Source organism: Lycium barbarum, chromosome 9 (assembly GCF_019175385.1).
Source record: "Lycium barbarum isolate Lr01 chromosome 9, ASM1917538v2, whole genome shotgun sequence".
Taxonomy (NCBI): domain Eukaryota; kingdom Viridiplantae; phylum Streptophyta; class Magnoliopsida; order Solanales; family Solanaceae; genus Lycium; species Lycium barbarum.
In genome coordinates, this window is record NC_083345.1 from 118,342,404 (window position 1) to 118,360,785 (window position 18,382).

The following is an 18,382-nucleotide window of genomic DNA, read 5'->3' on the forward strand; positions in this document are numbered from 1 at the left end:
AAAAATAATATAAAACTTAACTAAATTAAAATAAACTACAAACTATATATAGTTTCAACAAATATAGTTGCATATTGTAGCAAAAAACTATGAAACAGAGTACCAAAATTCAATTTATAAAAAGTTTAATTTTTGTTTGAACTAAAATAGATTTTAGAATATTATTATTGAATTTGAGTAAGAAATCAAAATATAAAAGATGAAATAGAATAAAGAAAGACAATATAAAAGTAATAAATTTCACTAGCTAGCAGTTGACTAGCATTAATTGAATATAGTTGGTCTAATGGTCAATTGTTTTGTTTTCTTTCCGTAAAATGGTTGGCCAATTGCCGTGCCTAGGAGTACTGACCCAAAAACAACAAAAAACAGCCTGTGCAATGTTATAAAAGAGAATCGATCCCGCATTCACTGTGGAATGAACCCACTTGACCGTTGCTCTAGACCCAAAGCTTGTATTAAGCGGATTCAATTGCTTTTATATACGAAATTTAGTAATATTTTTCCTTCTATAAACAGTAAATTTCCGGACGAAGTGGGTTCAATTGAATCCACTTGAAACCACGTGGGTCCGCCCCTGGGTCAGATGACCATGGCCTACTCAAAATACTATGGAGAATGCTCTAATAATGTAGCAAAATCCAAAGCCATTCTCTATGAAATACAATGGTGCATCACTAATGGATATAAAAATGTGAACATTGAATCTGACTCTATGATCATCATCAATATAATTAGGGATCAGACCAATGTCAATTATCATATTATCCATCTCACAAGCCAGATCAATTCCCTGAAGACATGAGGCAACTTCAAATTTCAGCATTGTTATAGGGAAGTCAACAATCTTGCAGACTACTTAGCTAATCTGGGTGAGAAACAAAGACAAAATTCTATCTTCACACAAAATTTAACTCTTCCTAATGGAGTTAAGAACTGGTTGAAAAATGACACTGATAGAATGTCACAATCCATTTTAGGGTCGCACAGGCACCTACCAATCCCACCTTAGTAGGCAAATCCTTAACCCAAAACAAGAATCATTTGCAAGTAAAGAACGAGATTCATTAATATTCAAATATAACATAATAAAAAACGGAAGTAAAACCATTATATATATAAAATAGCAGAAACGTTTACAATAATTTAATAAATCCGACTTCTTTCTCATGACCTGGTCTAGACTAGTACAAGGCGACTAAGATCGAAGACTAATTACAATAATGAATATAAAGACTCAACCTCCATCTATGAATGAGAATGATGGAGGCCTTCAAGATAGGCACCGTGCATCTTCCGAAAAAACTTCAATCAATCAATATCCTGAAAAACTCTACACCCCAAAAGAGATGTAGCAAGAGTAGTATCAGTACAACATAGTACTGGTAAGCATCGTAGGCCGACAATGGTTAGAATAACGTAACGGTGATAGAATTTACAAATAAGCATGGTAGGCAAAGCTAAGTCAACAGTACACATCACCTACCGCTCGCCTTAACAAATATAGAGGTTCTTATTTCCATTAACTCATCCTTAGGGATTCATTTGCTTAATTACATTACCATTCACCTTATAGCTCATATAATATACAATAGACAATAATGCTCAAATATCACCAGTCAACTATCATTACAATATTCACTCTTGTTTTTAAGAAAAAGTTCCCTCGTCATTCTAGTATTCATTACTCACCCAACCTAGTGAATCATACATATCCATATTAAGGTCACCTAGCACTACGCTTTGCCAATCCAAGATCACATCCTATAGTTATAGCAACTAATCCCAACTATGGCCAATATGAATCAGTACATCACAATCATATCACAACAAGTCATCACCTATGTTATAGCATCTAAACCCAACTATACCAAGTCTCAGTACAACCAATCCGAACCAGTACATCACAATCATATCACAACATATCACCGGAAATCAAAAGATATAATGCAATGCAATAATGTATGTATGATGAATGCAATGCATATGCACCGTACACATGTACTCCGATGATGGAACATCACATCTCGGCAACACAACCCATGGGGGACCCACGAAGTCCATGTACCACTTGCTCCGGAAAGTGACCTCGGATCACGAGCACTCTCTCGATCCCGACAAGAAACCTCGGGCATCGTACACTTATTCGTTCCCAGCAAGAAACCTCGAGCAACGTACACTCAGTCCGCTCCAGTAAATGACCTCAGATCACAGACTCTTATCTTTTTTTTACGTTTTCCAACAGAAACCTCGGAGGCTACACTCTCTCACTTACCATCATCAGTAGCATAACCATGCAATATCAATGAATTATGAAATGAGTATGAATACGATGCAATGTAATATCAACAACCAATTCAATCCCAAACAGTACCACCCAGGGCACACAAGTAATACCAATAATAAGGCTACATAATAAGCCACAATGAAATCACAATCTCATCTCAATACCGATCAAATAAAGTACCACAATATCATAGTCATGATATATCACTAGTCACAATTACCCAATGTCTCAATGTGGCAATGAGCCAATAAGTAAATAGAACAAGATAAGTAAATCAACACAATGGGGTGACTAGCCCCCAAATCATACAACAAGGCCCAATCTAAGATAATATCTAACCCAACTTCACACCAGAAGGTTTACATGCATTCAACGATAATATCATCTAAACATACGCGTCGCTAATTGAAGTCTCACCATAAGGAAAACATAAACCCTCAACTATATCAGTGCTACATAATAACTGCTACTTCTTATACATTATCAATCTAAGTATCCATCCCAATCTCTGAAATCCCATACATGCATCCTCCGTTTCAGCTAACACTCGTATATGAAAGTCTAACCGGAGTCTACCAAGAGAGGGTAGCCATAACCTACCTCAAGGCCGAACAGGTGTGCGAACATCTACGTGGATTCCATCTTCCATCTTTGTAGGGAAATTGTAGATTCGAGAGGTGTAGGAACGATGGATACATTCAAGCAAGCAACAATTTAGGAATTGGGGTCATAGGAATAAAACTGTTATTTCTCAAATAATCATTCTAGATTCTTGATTTATTGCTATTTCACCTCTTTTATTGAAATCAAGGTTTACCTAAGTCAAACTTATCTCACTAATTCACGTACATCATTAATAGCATCTAACAAGTTAACCCATTTGAGAAATAGAAAGGATTTAGGCTTAGAACTAGTTATTAATGTAATTCTTGCAATAATTAAGCCATCCTTGAGTTACTAATTATTCTAGGTCAACATTACCACTTTTACCCAATAGTCTCAAGAATTTTGAGAAAGAACCCTCATTTAATGCTTTACCATAATCATAAATGGTGTAAGAAGAAGGAGGGAATTAAAGGAAGATGAAATGAGGGATTTAAGGCGGTTACCTTCCCAACATTCAAGTCTCTAAGGCTGGAATTTTCTCTCTGAGGCAGCTGAACATTAGGGTTTGAGAAAAAATTTGGTCAAATCCCGAAATGAACTTTTAAATAGGGATATATAACTGCTCATCAATTGCTCTGGCGGTCTAGCAGCCGCTAAGGCGGCACCGCTTCAGTGGAAACCGCTTTAGCGAAAACTGCACCGCTGGGGCGTTCTTTTAGAAAATATACAGCTCCACTTCGGCGGAGCACACTATCGCTGCTGCGCAAGCGCTGGGGCGGCGATACTATCGGCCTAACTGGCATAGTGGCCCAAATCCAATATTTTACACACAATTCACACGACTGGTCCGATCAAGTTAGTGATTTTTAAGAGCGTAATGAACCGAAGATGTTTTAAGGGGTCAAGGTCGTGAATTTCCCGGAATCACGGTAACGACGAAATGGGTCGTTACATAGAAGCCCAACTTTTAGAATTCGAGCACAGAAGAAATCTTTTACTTTTGATAATGGTTAATTATTCTTGGATTTTTTTTGGTTCTGGCATCTCTGCATACTTATCAAATTGTAACTATGAATCCTTAAGGATATCCAACTCTTAGGACCGATCCCATGTATATATGCATTGGGACTCTTTTGTATAAGGATGAATTATCCATCCTTCTTATTTCTCAAGGTGGCCTGGACAAAAGACAGGATATCGGCAATGCATTTTTCTTATTATTAATACATAGATTAGACAATGCCTAATCCCCACCATAGATAGTTTTTTTTTTAAGAAAAACAACTTCAAGGATAGTTCCAAAACTTGTATAAACTATCCTTAGGCACAAATTCATCATTGAGACTTTTTAACATTGTATATGCATGATATAGTAAAATGTCACACATAGTAAGTTAGTCTTAGCATACCTCAAAACTACCAAGCTCAAACTTAACTTTTCACGTCCTTCAAAGCGTTCTAGATTCACAATCACAATCTACATGAAATCCGGTTCTTCAATTCTATCAATACAAATCCTTTTTTTCCCTTAATTAACCTTACTCCAAGTCAAATAATGTCACATAAACTTGGATGGAGGGAGTAGTAGTCATAAAGAGCTGAAAATACTTTAGAGTGTTTGAGATGTATTTTATAAATAATTAAAGGAGTTACATGTTGGGATAGAAGTGCTTAATCTACTAATAAGCATTTGATGTGTTTGGTAAGAATGTGCAAATAAGCTTTCTTATGTTAAAGTGACTAAAATGCCTTTGAAGTTATTTTGTTTAAAAATAGAAATCAACAAGCACTTTTACTAGGAAGAGAACAAACTGCAAAAATGGATTAAGAGCGAATTTGGAATTTTGTTTTGATAAGTGCTTTCACCAAACAAGCTTAATTTTCTCTTGCAAAATAAAAGGAAAGCTTATTTTGTATAAGTATTTGTTAATTTACTAACGAATCATGGTCAAATCCAAAGTGTTTATAAGATGTAAAACCATAAATTGAGAATGACTAACTTATGACTTTATTTGACTTATAAGTACTTTTGGTATTTGACAAATTCGCAAATAAGCCAAACTAAGAAAGTGCTCATAAACAAATCTGACCAACTTATATAAGCTTACCGATGCACTCTAATTCATTTAACCTCTTCTCCTCAATGGCAGAACTACATGCAATTAAGGGGAGTTATACCGCACAAATAGGATAAAAACGCGCGGTTCTTTTATTCATCATTAAATTTTGAATCCTCTTCAATAGGAGAAAAAAAAAAGATTTAAATCTCAGATATGACATCTTTGTATCTTTTAGAATCTTCTTATTAAAATTTTGGTTTCGCCACTACTTCCACTGATCAATAACCTTATGGATTTGACTCATTTGATTAAAAGGCTAATGAAGGTTTATGTCACAACACAAGCTTTCCTTTTCCTTTGCAAAAGAAATAAGAAAAGAAAGAATGCAAAATAAGTAAAAGAGACATGAAAGCAGCAGCCAGAACCATTTCCACATAGTTTAGTCTTTTTGTTGAAAATTAATTAAATAAAAGAAAGATATGAAATAAAAGAAAAAGTCTTCTCTCACCACGTAGACCCTGGAATGCGATTAGGAGCCCGTTTCCAAAAGCCATAAGCTATAATTCTCAAACAGATGTTCTTAAAAACACTTTTTTATTTTACTTAAAACACTTCAAAAGTACTTAAAAGCTATTTTGACTTTAAAACACCTAAAATAAGCCAATCCAAACAGGCTCTGGGACCTAAATCAATTCTCCGCTTCTCGGTGAAAAAAAACATCAATATCATATCATAAGATAGAGCCCGTTTGGCTTAGCTTATAAGAGAGCCTGTTTGGCTTAGCTTATAAGTTGCTGAAAATAACTTATAAGCTGTTTTCATCTTTTTTTAGTGTTTGACTGACCAGCTTATAAGTCATTTTGTGCTTAAAATAAATTCAAAAAAATAAATTGGCCCGTTTGACTGTCCAAACAGGCTCATAGTCTTTGTAATACTTAGCCACAATATTATACTTTTTTGGCTCTTTCTGCAAAATGCCTTTGTCTTTAGTTTACTTTTAAATTTTAATGTACTTTGTCTCCTTACTACTCTAAAAAATAATGTCCCATAAAAATGGTAAAAAAGAATATAAAGGAATATTCCCACGTCAACTCACTCCTTTTTGTTTAGTTTAAGGAAATTCTGACCCCAAATCTTTTAAATCGTATATTAGACATCCCCTTTTCAAGAATGGCCAATAAAACCGTTAATATTTTAAGTACGATCTGATTTTCTGATTCATTGCCTCCAATAGCCAATCTACAAATTGGTCAAAAGAAAAAAGAACAATTCTATGCTCGTACATAACTCTTTTATTATCATTATTCCGTACCTTACTAAATATCAAAATATCTAAATCTGTCCTCTCCGTAACTAACCTAATTATAACAATCATTTGATTCTTTTTTATTAGTGGAAAACAAATCTTAAAGTTGGATCTTCACGTTATAATTCTTGTTGTTTCATGTCCTATTTTCTTTCTTTATTTTGTTTTCTTAAAACTTTTATCATGTATCACAAATTCATAATTCTCTAAATGGAAGGGCAAAATGTACTGTGTAAGATGAACTTCTCTCTGATCCCCGCCCCCCTTCCTTTATGGGTGTCGCACAGTGTGATCATGAAGGCGAGCTCGGGCTAATGAGGATGAATCAAAATGAAGAACCGACATGTCTTTAGGGCGACAAACTTCTGAAAATGTTGCATATGACAACCTGGGTGAATATCATATTGAAAAATAAGAAAGAAAAAAAGAAGAAGAAGAAGTGAAGTGCAATATGTAATTAGCTAGAGTACAAGCTCCAATGGTATGCACACTTTTTAACTTCATAATAGCATAGCATAAGGAACAAATATGTGAGGCCCTTTGACCAAATCAAACAATACGCATCATAGGACAATTCCTTTTCGGTTTGATTAGCTTCTCGTTAAAATAGCTCCAACTGTTTAGTTTTTGGGTTTGTCGTTAATATTTAGCCATCGATTGACGATAACTAAAAACTAACAAAATTTTTAATGTGCAAAATAAAATCTGAAAAAGAATACCCTAGCTAAAAAACTGAAAAAATTCACAGTGTGTGTTAGGCGTTCGAAACTATGATATGTGAAACACCAGCACATTGTATTGTGTAGAAAAAGAATAACGGTGCAAGAACAACGAATTGTGTACCTTTCGATTACAACGGGAACGTTGAACTCACCACCAATATAATTGCCCAAGATCAACTTCGTCTCTTTAGGAAATAAAGTTCTTGTCACGAACTAACTGCCCTACTATTATGTGTTTATGATATTGCTAAAGCTTTAGAGAAGAGAATTATATGTTCATTGATAGAAAAAGAATGTATTCTGTATTTTTAAAGAAGAGAAGAAGAAGTTATCTGAGAGAAACCGCTCCCCACTTTCCACATTAATAACCGTAGAGGTTAATTAGTGTGGGGTAACTTCTCTGAAGGTTTTATCTTTTTAACCTCTTTACCTTATCTCTTCTAATCAGGTCGGGTCAACCCACATGAAGCGACCCACGACCCAGACAAAAAATTCAACATCTCCCACTTTGCTCATGGTGGGCTATTATGTCGATAACACATGTAATTCATGCAAACAAATAGTTCGTGCGACAACCTGTGAGCATCAAGAGCTATAAAATTTCGAACCTATTAAGGTTGTACAAGAGCTCCACATAGAAATCCCATCACATATGGAAGGAATTCACTACTAACAAGAGGATCTTATTACTCGCAATATCGTAGACATCAATCACTACTCAAGTAGCTAGTTATCTGATCACTCGTCCTCTAAGAGCTGAACTCGAGTTCATGTTTAACTTTATACCATAATTACATTTGACACCCTTATGGTAAGTGTAATGGACGGCCTATGGATACAAGTTAATTTATTAATTTTTATAGTCTTCCTTTTCTACTCGAATCTATCTGTTCTAGATCAAATGCTTTCCTAGACATGCACTGCATTGCCGAATTACCCATGGCTATTAGTGACATACTCAAGTAGCAACATTGATTGAAACTTTAAGAAATAGTCAAAGGTCAAAGGGTATTCCAGTGAAACGTTAATGTAACTTTTCAGGGTCTCACACAATGAAGAATCAAGGATCCATTCTTCCATTAACCCATTGGTCGCTAAGCACACGTGATATGAAATACGTGCTACGGTGCTCTCACCTTATAGTGGCGCGTGTGTCTCATTCAGCATCGTACAAATCTTGGTCTAGACACCTCTAGATATCTAACCTAAGCTTCTCTTCAATGATCCTCAAATTCATCTTCTTAGAGAAACTCACATCTGGCTTTCAGAAAACAAGTCATAACATGGTGGTGAAACTCATCGCTTCACGTTCCTTAAAGTAAGGAGTGATTGCTCGTGTTAGAGAGCCCGTCTCACGACTTGTTCAACACACTTTCAATAAAATTACATCATCACATGCATATAAGATATGAACATAAATTCAAGAGTCAAATGTTGATGAGAATATTATAATATGATGTGATAATGATAAATCCATGTCATTTTACAATACAAAAATATGATCATATTCTACGCAAACCTAGATCCATAACATGTTTCTCAAACAATCCCTAGATATCGCCTTTGTAAAAGGACCAGCTATCATTTCTCGTGTAGGCATGTCTTATAAAGGTATTTCTTCACTTGCTACTATGTCTCTCACAAAGTTATACTTGATGTCAATGTGTTTGATTTTATTGTGATACTTAGGATCCTTTGTGTAAGTAATAGCAGCTTGACTATCACAATATAAAATAATTGATCCTTGGGGATTCTTTGCACCGCTCAAATAATCTCTTAACCAAACAGCTTCTTGTGCTGCAGATGCACGAGCCACGAACTCAACTTCCATAGTCGAAAGGGCCATGCAAGTTTGTTTCTTACTTCTCCATAAAATAACATAACTATTAAGTAAGACAGCATAGCCGGATGTCGATTTTCTATCGTTCTAGTCATAGTCCAATCAGCATCTGTATTCCTTCTTAAGTGTAAATCATTTCCAATATACCATAGTGAATAATCAATAGTTCCTTTCAGGTGTCAAAGATCCTCTTCACAACTTGTCAATGATTTCTGTCAGGATTAGACTGATACCTGCTAACCAGACCTACGGCATAACAAATGTCTGGACGAGTACACATTAGCGTACATCAAGCTCCTGACAGCACTAGACTATGAAACTCGAGACATGTCTTCTTTTTCTTTTTCAATCTTTGGACATATGTCAAGGCTTAAAGTCTCACCTCTCGCCATAGAAGTATCCATGGATTTGCAGTTATTCATTCGGAAGCGTTTCAAAAATTTCTTTGTGTAAGTTTCTTGAGATAGACTAAAAAATTTCTTGAAACGATGTCTTTGGATCTTAACATCCAATATATATTCCTTTTCAACCATGTCTTTCATGTCAAATGAATTTGAAAGCCATGCCTTGATAGTTTTCACATACTCCAAATTAACGGCTAATAACATATCATCCACATAAAGGGAAAGAATTACAAACATTCCATTGGACTTCTTCGCATAAATGCAATGGTCTTCATCGATCATGGTGAAATAATATGAGATCACTTCCTTGTGAAATCTCAAATACCATTGCCTTGAAGACTACTTCAGACCATAAATAGATCTTTTCAATTTGCAAACTTTCTTTTCTTGGCTTTTAACGATGAAACCTACAGGTTGTTCCATGTAGATTTTCTCAATTAATTCTCCATTGAGAAAAGTTGTCTTCACGTCCATTTAGTGTAATTCTAGATCCAAAAGTGCAACAATAGCCAAAATTAAGCGAATTGATGTAAACTTTCTAACTGGTGAAAAGGTTTTCTCATATCTATTCCAGCTTGGTTGGGTAAAACCTTTTGCGACCAATTGTGTCTCGTATCTTTCTATTGACCTGTCCACTTTGCGTTTAACTTTGAGAAATCATTTGTTCCCAATAGCTCTACACCCGGAAAGAAGGTCAACCAGATCCCAGAATTTGTTGGTTCCATTGGACTCCAATTCTTCTTTCACTGCTTTCATCCATTCATCTTTTCCAGGACTTGCCAAAGCCTCAGTCACAGAATAGGTTCATCCAATTCTGTGGGAGATACTAAGAAAACGTAATCTTTAATATGATAAGATCGTTTTGGTAAAACTTTTCTGGTACTCTTACATTGTTGAAATTCAAATTCCTCTAAAGGATTTTGGGATTCAAAACTCCCCACTTGGATCAGGAACCGATCCTTGTTTTATTTGACTATCAAACATGTCTGAAAATATTGTCTGATCATCTGAATTTAACATTTTGTAAAGAGGCTTTCCTTCCTTTATTTAGCCCTTTTTTGGAAAAAAAAAATCTAGAAAAGTGACATTTCGTGATTCAATTTCGGTAATACTTCCATCTTCTAATTCACCAATGAACACATACCCTTTAGAGTGTTCTGAGTATCTTATAAAGATACATTTCTTTCCTTTTGGGCTTAATTTTCCAAACTTGCCAAAACGATCTTTTACATATTCAGCACAATCCCAAGGTCGTAGATCATTTAGGTTTGGTTTATGACCAGTCCATAGCTCATAAGGAGTGCGAGAAACTAATTTAGACGACACTTTATTGAATCTGTAGGTCGCAGTCAATAACGCATCTCCCTAGAAAGCGATAGGTAAATTTTCCTGCGCCATCATGGACCTTGTCACGTCCAATAATGTTCTATTCCTCCTTTCTGCTACACCATTCTGTTGAGATGTATAAGGAATAGTTAACTATCTGGTAATGCCTTTTCAGTACATAATTGTTCAAAGTGTTTTGATAAATATTCACGGCCTCTATCGGTTCTTAAAGTCTTTATACTTTTCTCTAAATGATTCTCAACTTCATTCACATATTCCTTAAAGAATTCTAGTACTTCAGATTTATAAGAAATCAAATAGACATAACCGAAGTATGTGAAATCATCAATAAATGTAATGAAATACAAAGCACCACACATTTCCCTCACATTCATTGGACCACAGATAGAAGAATGAATTAATTGCAATAGGGAATATACTCTCTTAGCCTTCTCAAATGGTTTACGTGTAATCTTTCCGGTAAGACAAATTTCACAAGTTGGCATTTCAATTTTGGAGAAAGGACATAAATGTCCTTCATTTGTCAATCTATTCATTCGGTCTTGCCTTATGTGACCTAATCTTGCATGTTATGTAATAACATCAACATCGTTGTTACTAGAATAACATGTCATTACACAACAGTCAACATAATAGTCATAAGTTGATGCATTACAATCTAAAACGATAAAACCATCATAACAAAGTTCAAAACCATAAAAAATATCGTCTTGAGTAATTCTAACACCATTGAGACTAAAATTTAAAAAGAAACCAAGATCTAGAAGAACAGACACAGATACTAAGTTTCGTCGAATCTCTAGAGCATATAGGACGTCATGCACATCAAAGATCGGCCACCATGCAAGTCTATTTTGTTAGTGCCTATCCTTTTGACTTCAAGATTAGAATTATTTCCTACATGTATCCACCTTGATCCAGGTGAAACTCGACGGAACTCCACAAATGCTTCTTGATCACGGCTCACATGGTCAGTGGCCCCTGAGTCTACAATCCACACCGGATAAGATTCAGTTAGTAAAACAGTGCTAGAAACATATGTAGCACTTAAAGATGAATTTTGAAATGCTACCTTTTTTGGCTTGGGACACTCACGAGCAAATGCCCTGGAACATGGCAGTTGTAGCATTTCATCTTACTCTTGTCTTTCTTCTTGAAAAATCAGTTTCTCTTATTGGGATTTGGCTTGTTCTTTCTTAGAGGGTCTTTCTCTAGTCTCCTTACCCTTTCCGTCATTTTTTCAATTCTTCTTGCCTTTGAAGCATGAAACCTTTGTACCACTTGATTTTTCCAAATAAGCATTACGTACAAATTTAGCAGCACCAAGCCGCTCGTCTTCAAGCTCGCATAGCGGGCAACATAAGAAAAAAGTTTTGGTGCTATCATTATGGGTTAAGTCAAACTTCAAATGTTCCTAACTATTGGAAAGAGACAGGATCACTGCATGAACCTGCTGCTCATCAGAGATACCATGACCAACCCTTTTAAGTTGAGCAATCATGTTAAATATCACGCTAAGGTGTTGTTTGACATTGTGATCATGACGCTTCTCGTAAGTGTCAAATTTGATAGTCAGCTATCTAAGCCGGGTCACTGTAGTACCCCGATAAGTCTCTCGTATATGGGCCCACATAGCATAAGCAATAGGGTATTTCTCACATTCGTGAATGAGATCATCAACAACAAAACTCACAATAATTTCACGTTTAGTGGAGTATTTCTTTTTCCACGCATTGTAAGCTTCGAGATGTCTTCTGTGTTGAGCAGCGTTACCCTCTTCTGGGTGAACCAAAACATGGTTAATACCTTCGAGAGCATCTTTCTCTTCCAATACATACCAAATCTTACGACTCCAAATGTTGTAATTCTTACCGTTTAGTTTCTCACCCTTATTTAAATCACCAATGATGCTCTTAGATGTCATATCTGTTAAATGAGACATTTAAGCAAGTTTTACTCATGAATATTTACTTTAACAAATTTATGCATGTGATATTCACACTCAAGCAAATTAATTTCCATAAGTGACTTCACATTTAGTGTAAAATCGAAAGGTCACAAAGTTTTCGATCATCATCTACAAGCTACACGTTTAATCAAAAATGAAAATAAAAAATTCTTAGTGTGAATATTATTTTAATGACTTTCAATTAAGTCTTGGCCCATTTTAAAAAAAAAAGAAATAAAGGAAGAAAAGCTAAACAACATAGTTCTATATATTAAAAAAGAAATTCACAATGTAAAGTACGAGTTCGCACTCTCCCACTCGACTTCAAGTATTTGAACATACGACCCAAAAGGTTGACTTGCTCAAACCTCGTGATAAATATCAATTAAAATACTACCCCAAGGTTCTTGGAGGGAATCTACTAAAATTGCTAAAGCTTCCCAATCCGTGATTACAGTAAACTGAGCAAGTTCATCTCGTTTTAACTGAAAAAGTTCAATATGTTCAGGAACTGAAGCATTAGGAGACATCTTAAAAGCCTTAAATTCTTTGAATTTCTTATCTCTTTCCCTTCGTATAGCCCTTTGATCCCTTAGTAGATTTTCAATCGCCCTCGGGACATTATTCCTTATGACTTCACGTCCTCGGGAATATGTCATACGATGATGTACTCTTCTACATTGTCCCCTTGCTCAATTTCGGGAACTCCCGCTTGGAGTACTTCAAGCTTGTCCCTGTCCAGCCATGTCTGAAATAGGAACAATGAAACAATAAGAATGGACATACCATTTAGTGTGACAACATATACCACAATTACTCAAAGAAGATAAAACTACGTTTAAGGATTATATGCCATTGTAATGGTGTGGCTGTTAGAGGTCATAAAATATATCCTTTTTTTACGTAACAGAACTTCAATACTTCCTAACTCACTCGTTTTTAATGGGAAATATATCAATGGAAAGCTTGTAACGAGTAGATTTTAAAAATATACCACACACTGTAATTCTTAACACGTAATTTTCATCAATCAAATTACAAAACACAGTTTTTCAGAAAAACTGTGAGAATTTTCAGCATAACTTCAAAAAACCATATTTTACTTGTTTTAAATCCATTTTTAATGGGTAATATATCAACGGAAAGCACTGAACGAGTAGATTCTGAAAATATATGTGTCATACTGAAATTTTAAATGTGTGATACACAGAATCTAATTTTCAGTACGTTTTTTGTAAAAAAAAAAAAAAAAACTGACTCTTTCAAAAGTCAGTCAAAATGAAAGAGTTAAAAAAACTTATCAATTTGTATCACTTGAAAATTGAGTATCTTCTCTAATCAAATTGTGCAGAATAATCCATCCAAACACTCTAATCGTTCTCAATTAATTTAACATAGAAGACGGATTCACATCAGTTAGTTTCTTAAAAAATACGGTTTATCTGTTTGGTAGAAAACATTAATATAGACCAATCAAACTTTATGAATAGTCTACACTAAGAAGAAGTAATAACAACTTAACAACTGGCAATGTTAAAAAAAATTAACTAGAGAACCATTTGTTAAAATTGTTCTAAAAGCTGCAAGTCTTTTCCTTTGTGGGTTCGACATAGTTTTAAACGCCCACAGTAAGGCATCTTCATCTTAATTTTAATAAACCAAGATAAAACAAGAACCATGGCACAGTTGAAATGAAGTGAAATCAAGATTCCAGTTTCTTTTCAACGTGTTAGACTAGGAAGCAAATTAATCCTAGACTCTGATGCCATTGTAGAAAAAGAATAAGGGGGCAAAAACAACGAATTGTGTACCTTTCGATTGCAACGAAAATTGTTGAACTCACCGCCAAACAATTGCCCAAGATCGATTTCGTCTATCTAGGAAACAAAGTTCTTGTCACGAACTAAATGTCCTACTATTGTATGTTTATGATATTGCTAAAGCTTTAGAGAAGAGAATTCTCTCTTCATTGATAGAAAAAGAATGTAATTCTGTATTTTTAAAGAAGAGAAGAAGAGGTTATCTGAGAGAAACCGCTATCCCCACTTTCAACGTTAATAACCGTAGAGGTTTATTAGTGTGAGGTAACTTCTCTGAAGGTTTTATCTTTTTAACCTCTTTACTTTATCTTTCCTAACCTGATTGGGTCAGCCCACAAGGAGCTACCCGCGACCCAGACAAAAAATCCAATGTATTGGAATTCGAAAAATTCGCTACATGTGAAATTTTAAAACAACATGCTCATTCCAAAATTTATAACATGTGAAACTCCATCACAGTATGTTGGAGTTTAAGAATGTTGAAGAAGGCTCTTTTTTTTTTTTTTCCAGGATTTTTCAAGGAGAAGGGAAGTTTAAGCTTCTTCTACATAATGTTGATATGGGTCTTTGTTGAAATGTGATGCTAAATGAGTATGATCAGAAGAAATGAGTAGTGTCGTAGAATTCTGAATTCATAAATTTATAATTCTAAATTAATCTCTAAATATGATCATTAAAATCGGGGATGAGTAACGACCTTAAATTGCAGCTCAGTATCTAATCCATATAATCATCTAGAGTTAAAACCATTTTTGAAAAAACCTACATCCCAACATTACTCCCACTTATTGAAGTGGCAAATAAAGAGGTAAAGAGTGCAACGTGGTGGAATCCTAAAACATTGTCCCATGGAAATCATGAAAATAAGATCAACGAGGAAAAAAAAAAATAATATCGATGAAGTTCGACATATTAGTGTCGGTGTGAAATCAAGAGAATAAAGTAATAAATTTGATTGAGCAACTCATATAAGATTTACCTGTATTCGGTAAACCTTGTGAACAATTTATCAAAATAGGTAGAATAAAAAAAGCATCAAGCGTTGCCATTTCGGTCAATCTTGTTAACAATTGAACTACGGTAAAGAATGGATTTTGGCCTAACTCAACCTCAAAAGTTAGCTCATGAGAGAAAGATTGTTCAAGTAGCCCTTTAACTCACCGATGTGAGACTCCTAACACCCCACCTCACGTCCAGAACTGGACATTTGGTGCCTGGACAATTTTAATATGGGGGCCCAATATCGGAAACAATGAATTGGGCCGATATTGGGCAGGCCTGACTCTAATACCATGTAAAGATTGAATCTTGGGCCTAACTTAACCCCAAATGCTATTGCATGAGAGCAGGATTATCTAAGTCCATATAAGGAGATCATGTGCCTTTTAACTCATCGATGTGGGACTTTTAACAACTGTACAAACAACTTTTGTCAGTTCTTTCCCTTTTAACAAAACTTGTGAATAATTAAACACATGTAAGTTTTGCTTATCCGGCAAAACTTTTGAACAGTTTGTACTAAAGTAATGCCCTCATCGGGCATTTCTTGTGAACAAAGCAAAATTTTTCTATTCGGCAAAACTTATAAACAACTTAAGAAAATTGGTAAATGAAGATTACGTAAAAGTTATGCCCCATCAATAAAACTTGTGAAAACGTAATTTTTCATTCTTCCAAGTTCCAAATGTATAGTTCCAAAACTGTTTGTACACAAATTTCTAAAAGGAAACAAAATTTAAACATCAGCCTCAAATGACCATATTTGTGCAAATCTATGATGCCCAAACTATTATGAAGCATCTTATACGTTAGCCCATTACAAACAAAAGCCTAATCGGCCCAAATCTCCAGAAGTTTAATTGTTCAAGTGACGATCTGGAATTTTTTCATCCAGTACTCGTAGACTTTTCTTTTCTCGTGAGGGTGTTGAATTGTCTTTTTAAAAGTAGCTTATAAGTTAAAAGTTAAAAGTCATAAGTTGGGAATACTCAATTTTTGGCTTATTTTTGTACTTTTTTGGTCTAAAAGTAAATGCTTATAAGCATTTTTTATCTTTCTCAAACACCACAAGAAGTGAAAAAAAAAACTTAAAAGCCGATAAATACCTACTCTTAGGCCAAAAAAAAAAAAGTCAAAAGCTAAAAGTTGGGTATTCCCAACTTATGGCTTTTAACTTAAACTATTATTATAATGAAAATTTGAGGACAATTCCAGTTTATGCTAATCGTCCTTTTTCTTTTAATGTATAACCTTTTCGATAATATGCTTAATGGTTTTTCTAGTCTAACAAATATTTATAGGGTACCGCTAGTATGAACCTTCAAATTAGGTGTTTTTTAAGTCCAAGGAAATTTAGAGTTCAACATTTTAAAGCCTCAGGCTTAGACCCCGGGCCGCTATAATTAGGCCCCGTTTGAAACCATGGTTTGAAATTTGGTTTCAAACCATGTTTGGATATACAATTTGGATATTTTAAGTTGTATTTTCTCTTATAGACATAAAAATCCCACAAATTGTGAAAACTATCAAAATATTCTCAATTCTTATACAATCTTACCAAATGAGCAAATCATAGTTTATAACAAAATTAGTACACTACTAGAAGGCTTTTCTAAAAAAATGCAACATCAATTAATCAAATTTTGCTTCAATAAAATCGAAAATTTAATATGAATAGTAATGTAACTACTATTTAATATAATCTTCCCACATAAATTAAAGGTTGGTAGACATAAATAAAGGTTGATGAAAGTTAATGAGATTGGTAAATGATTGATGGAGGTAATTGTTAAAAATATTTACCAACTTATGGGTCTTTTTTTACAAAATATTAACTTATGGGTTAAATTTAATATTTAAAAAAGTTGAAACCATGGTTTCAAACCCTAAACCATACTTTTTGGATGATTTGAGTTCAAACGATGACTAAAAATTGATGGCCAAACGCTGGTTTAAAATTATGGTTTGAAAATTGATGCCAAACGCCTACTTAGACTTGATGACAATAAAAAGTAGATATTGGAGAATATCAACGTGTATGCCTCGGGTCCTCACACTGATGGCTCAATAAAATTAATATCCTAAAGTCAAATCATAAAATAAGATGTCTTGTAGTATTTCACCCGTTTTAAATTAAGTGAATTTATTTGACTAGGCACGAAGTTTAAAAAATAAATAAAAATTCTTATAACTTGTGGTCTTAAATAATAAATATGATATAATATTTTGTGTGACTATAAAACTTTTTGAAACTCGCAGTCTTAAAATATGCCATAACATTCAAGTGACTATAAAAGAGTTTAAATTAAATTATTTCCAAATTTAGAAAAAGGCAAATGGTAAAGATTGTCTTTTTTTCCCCCTTACAAACTAAAGAGACGACACGAATATTTAATTTCTTGAGGTTTCAACTGGTAAAACATATTTCTCTTGCAATTTTAAATATCAGAGAAACATTCGTATTTGTGTAGCAAAGATATAAACGTAATCTATAAATGGATAAATTTGCTATGTGTTGATTTGTTCTGCCATGATATTTTATGGCTATCAAAATTGTTATTAGTGTTTAACCTAAAAATAGAGGGAACAGTTAAATTTATTTAGGGGTTTAAAGGATACGTGATTTGTTTTGTAATCGAAGATGAAAAATAAATAATAGGGATGGACGTTATATTAAGCAAATAAAATGACTGAAACAAAAAATAATTGAGTGCTTAAGCCTGGGCTTGATTTATCCTCGGAGTAAAATCCTTTGATGAGCTTTATCTGGTATGACGATATTAAAGCTACAGCAGTATTCCGGAGCGAAAAGAACGACTGAAGAAAGTAAATTTATGTAGCTAGAGCTTAGAAAAGTAAAGTGTAAACTATTGTATTCAATGATCCTTTTTCAGGATTCTTCGTTTCTTTTTATAGTACAAATGACCCTCTTCTTAAGCTATGATTACATTTTCATTAATAGCAATAAAGGCTAATAATTATGATTTAATGCTGAATCGTAACGTCTGCTCTGTACACAGCTGGTCATGCAACATTACTCTTT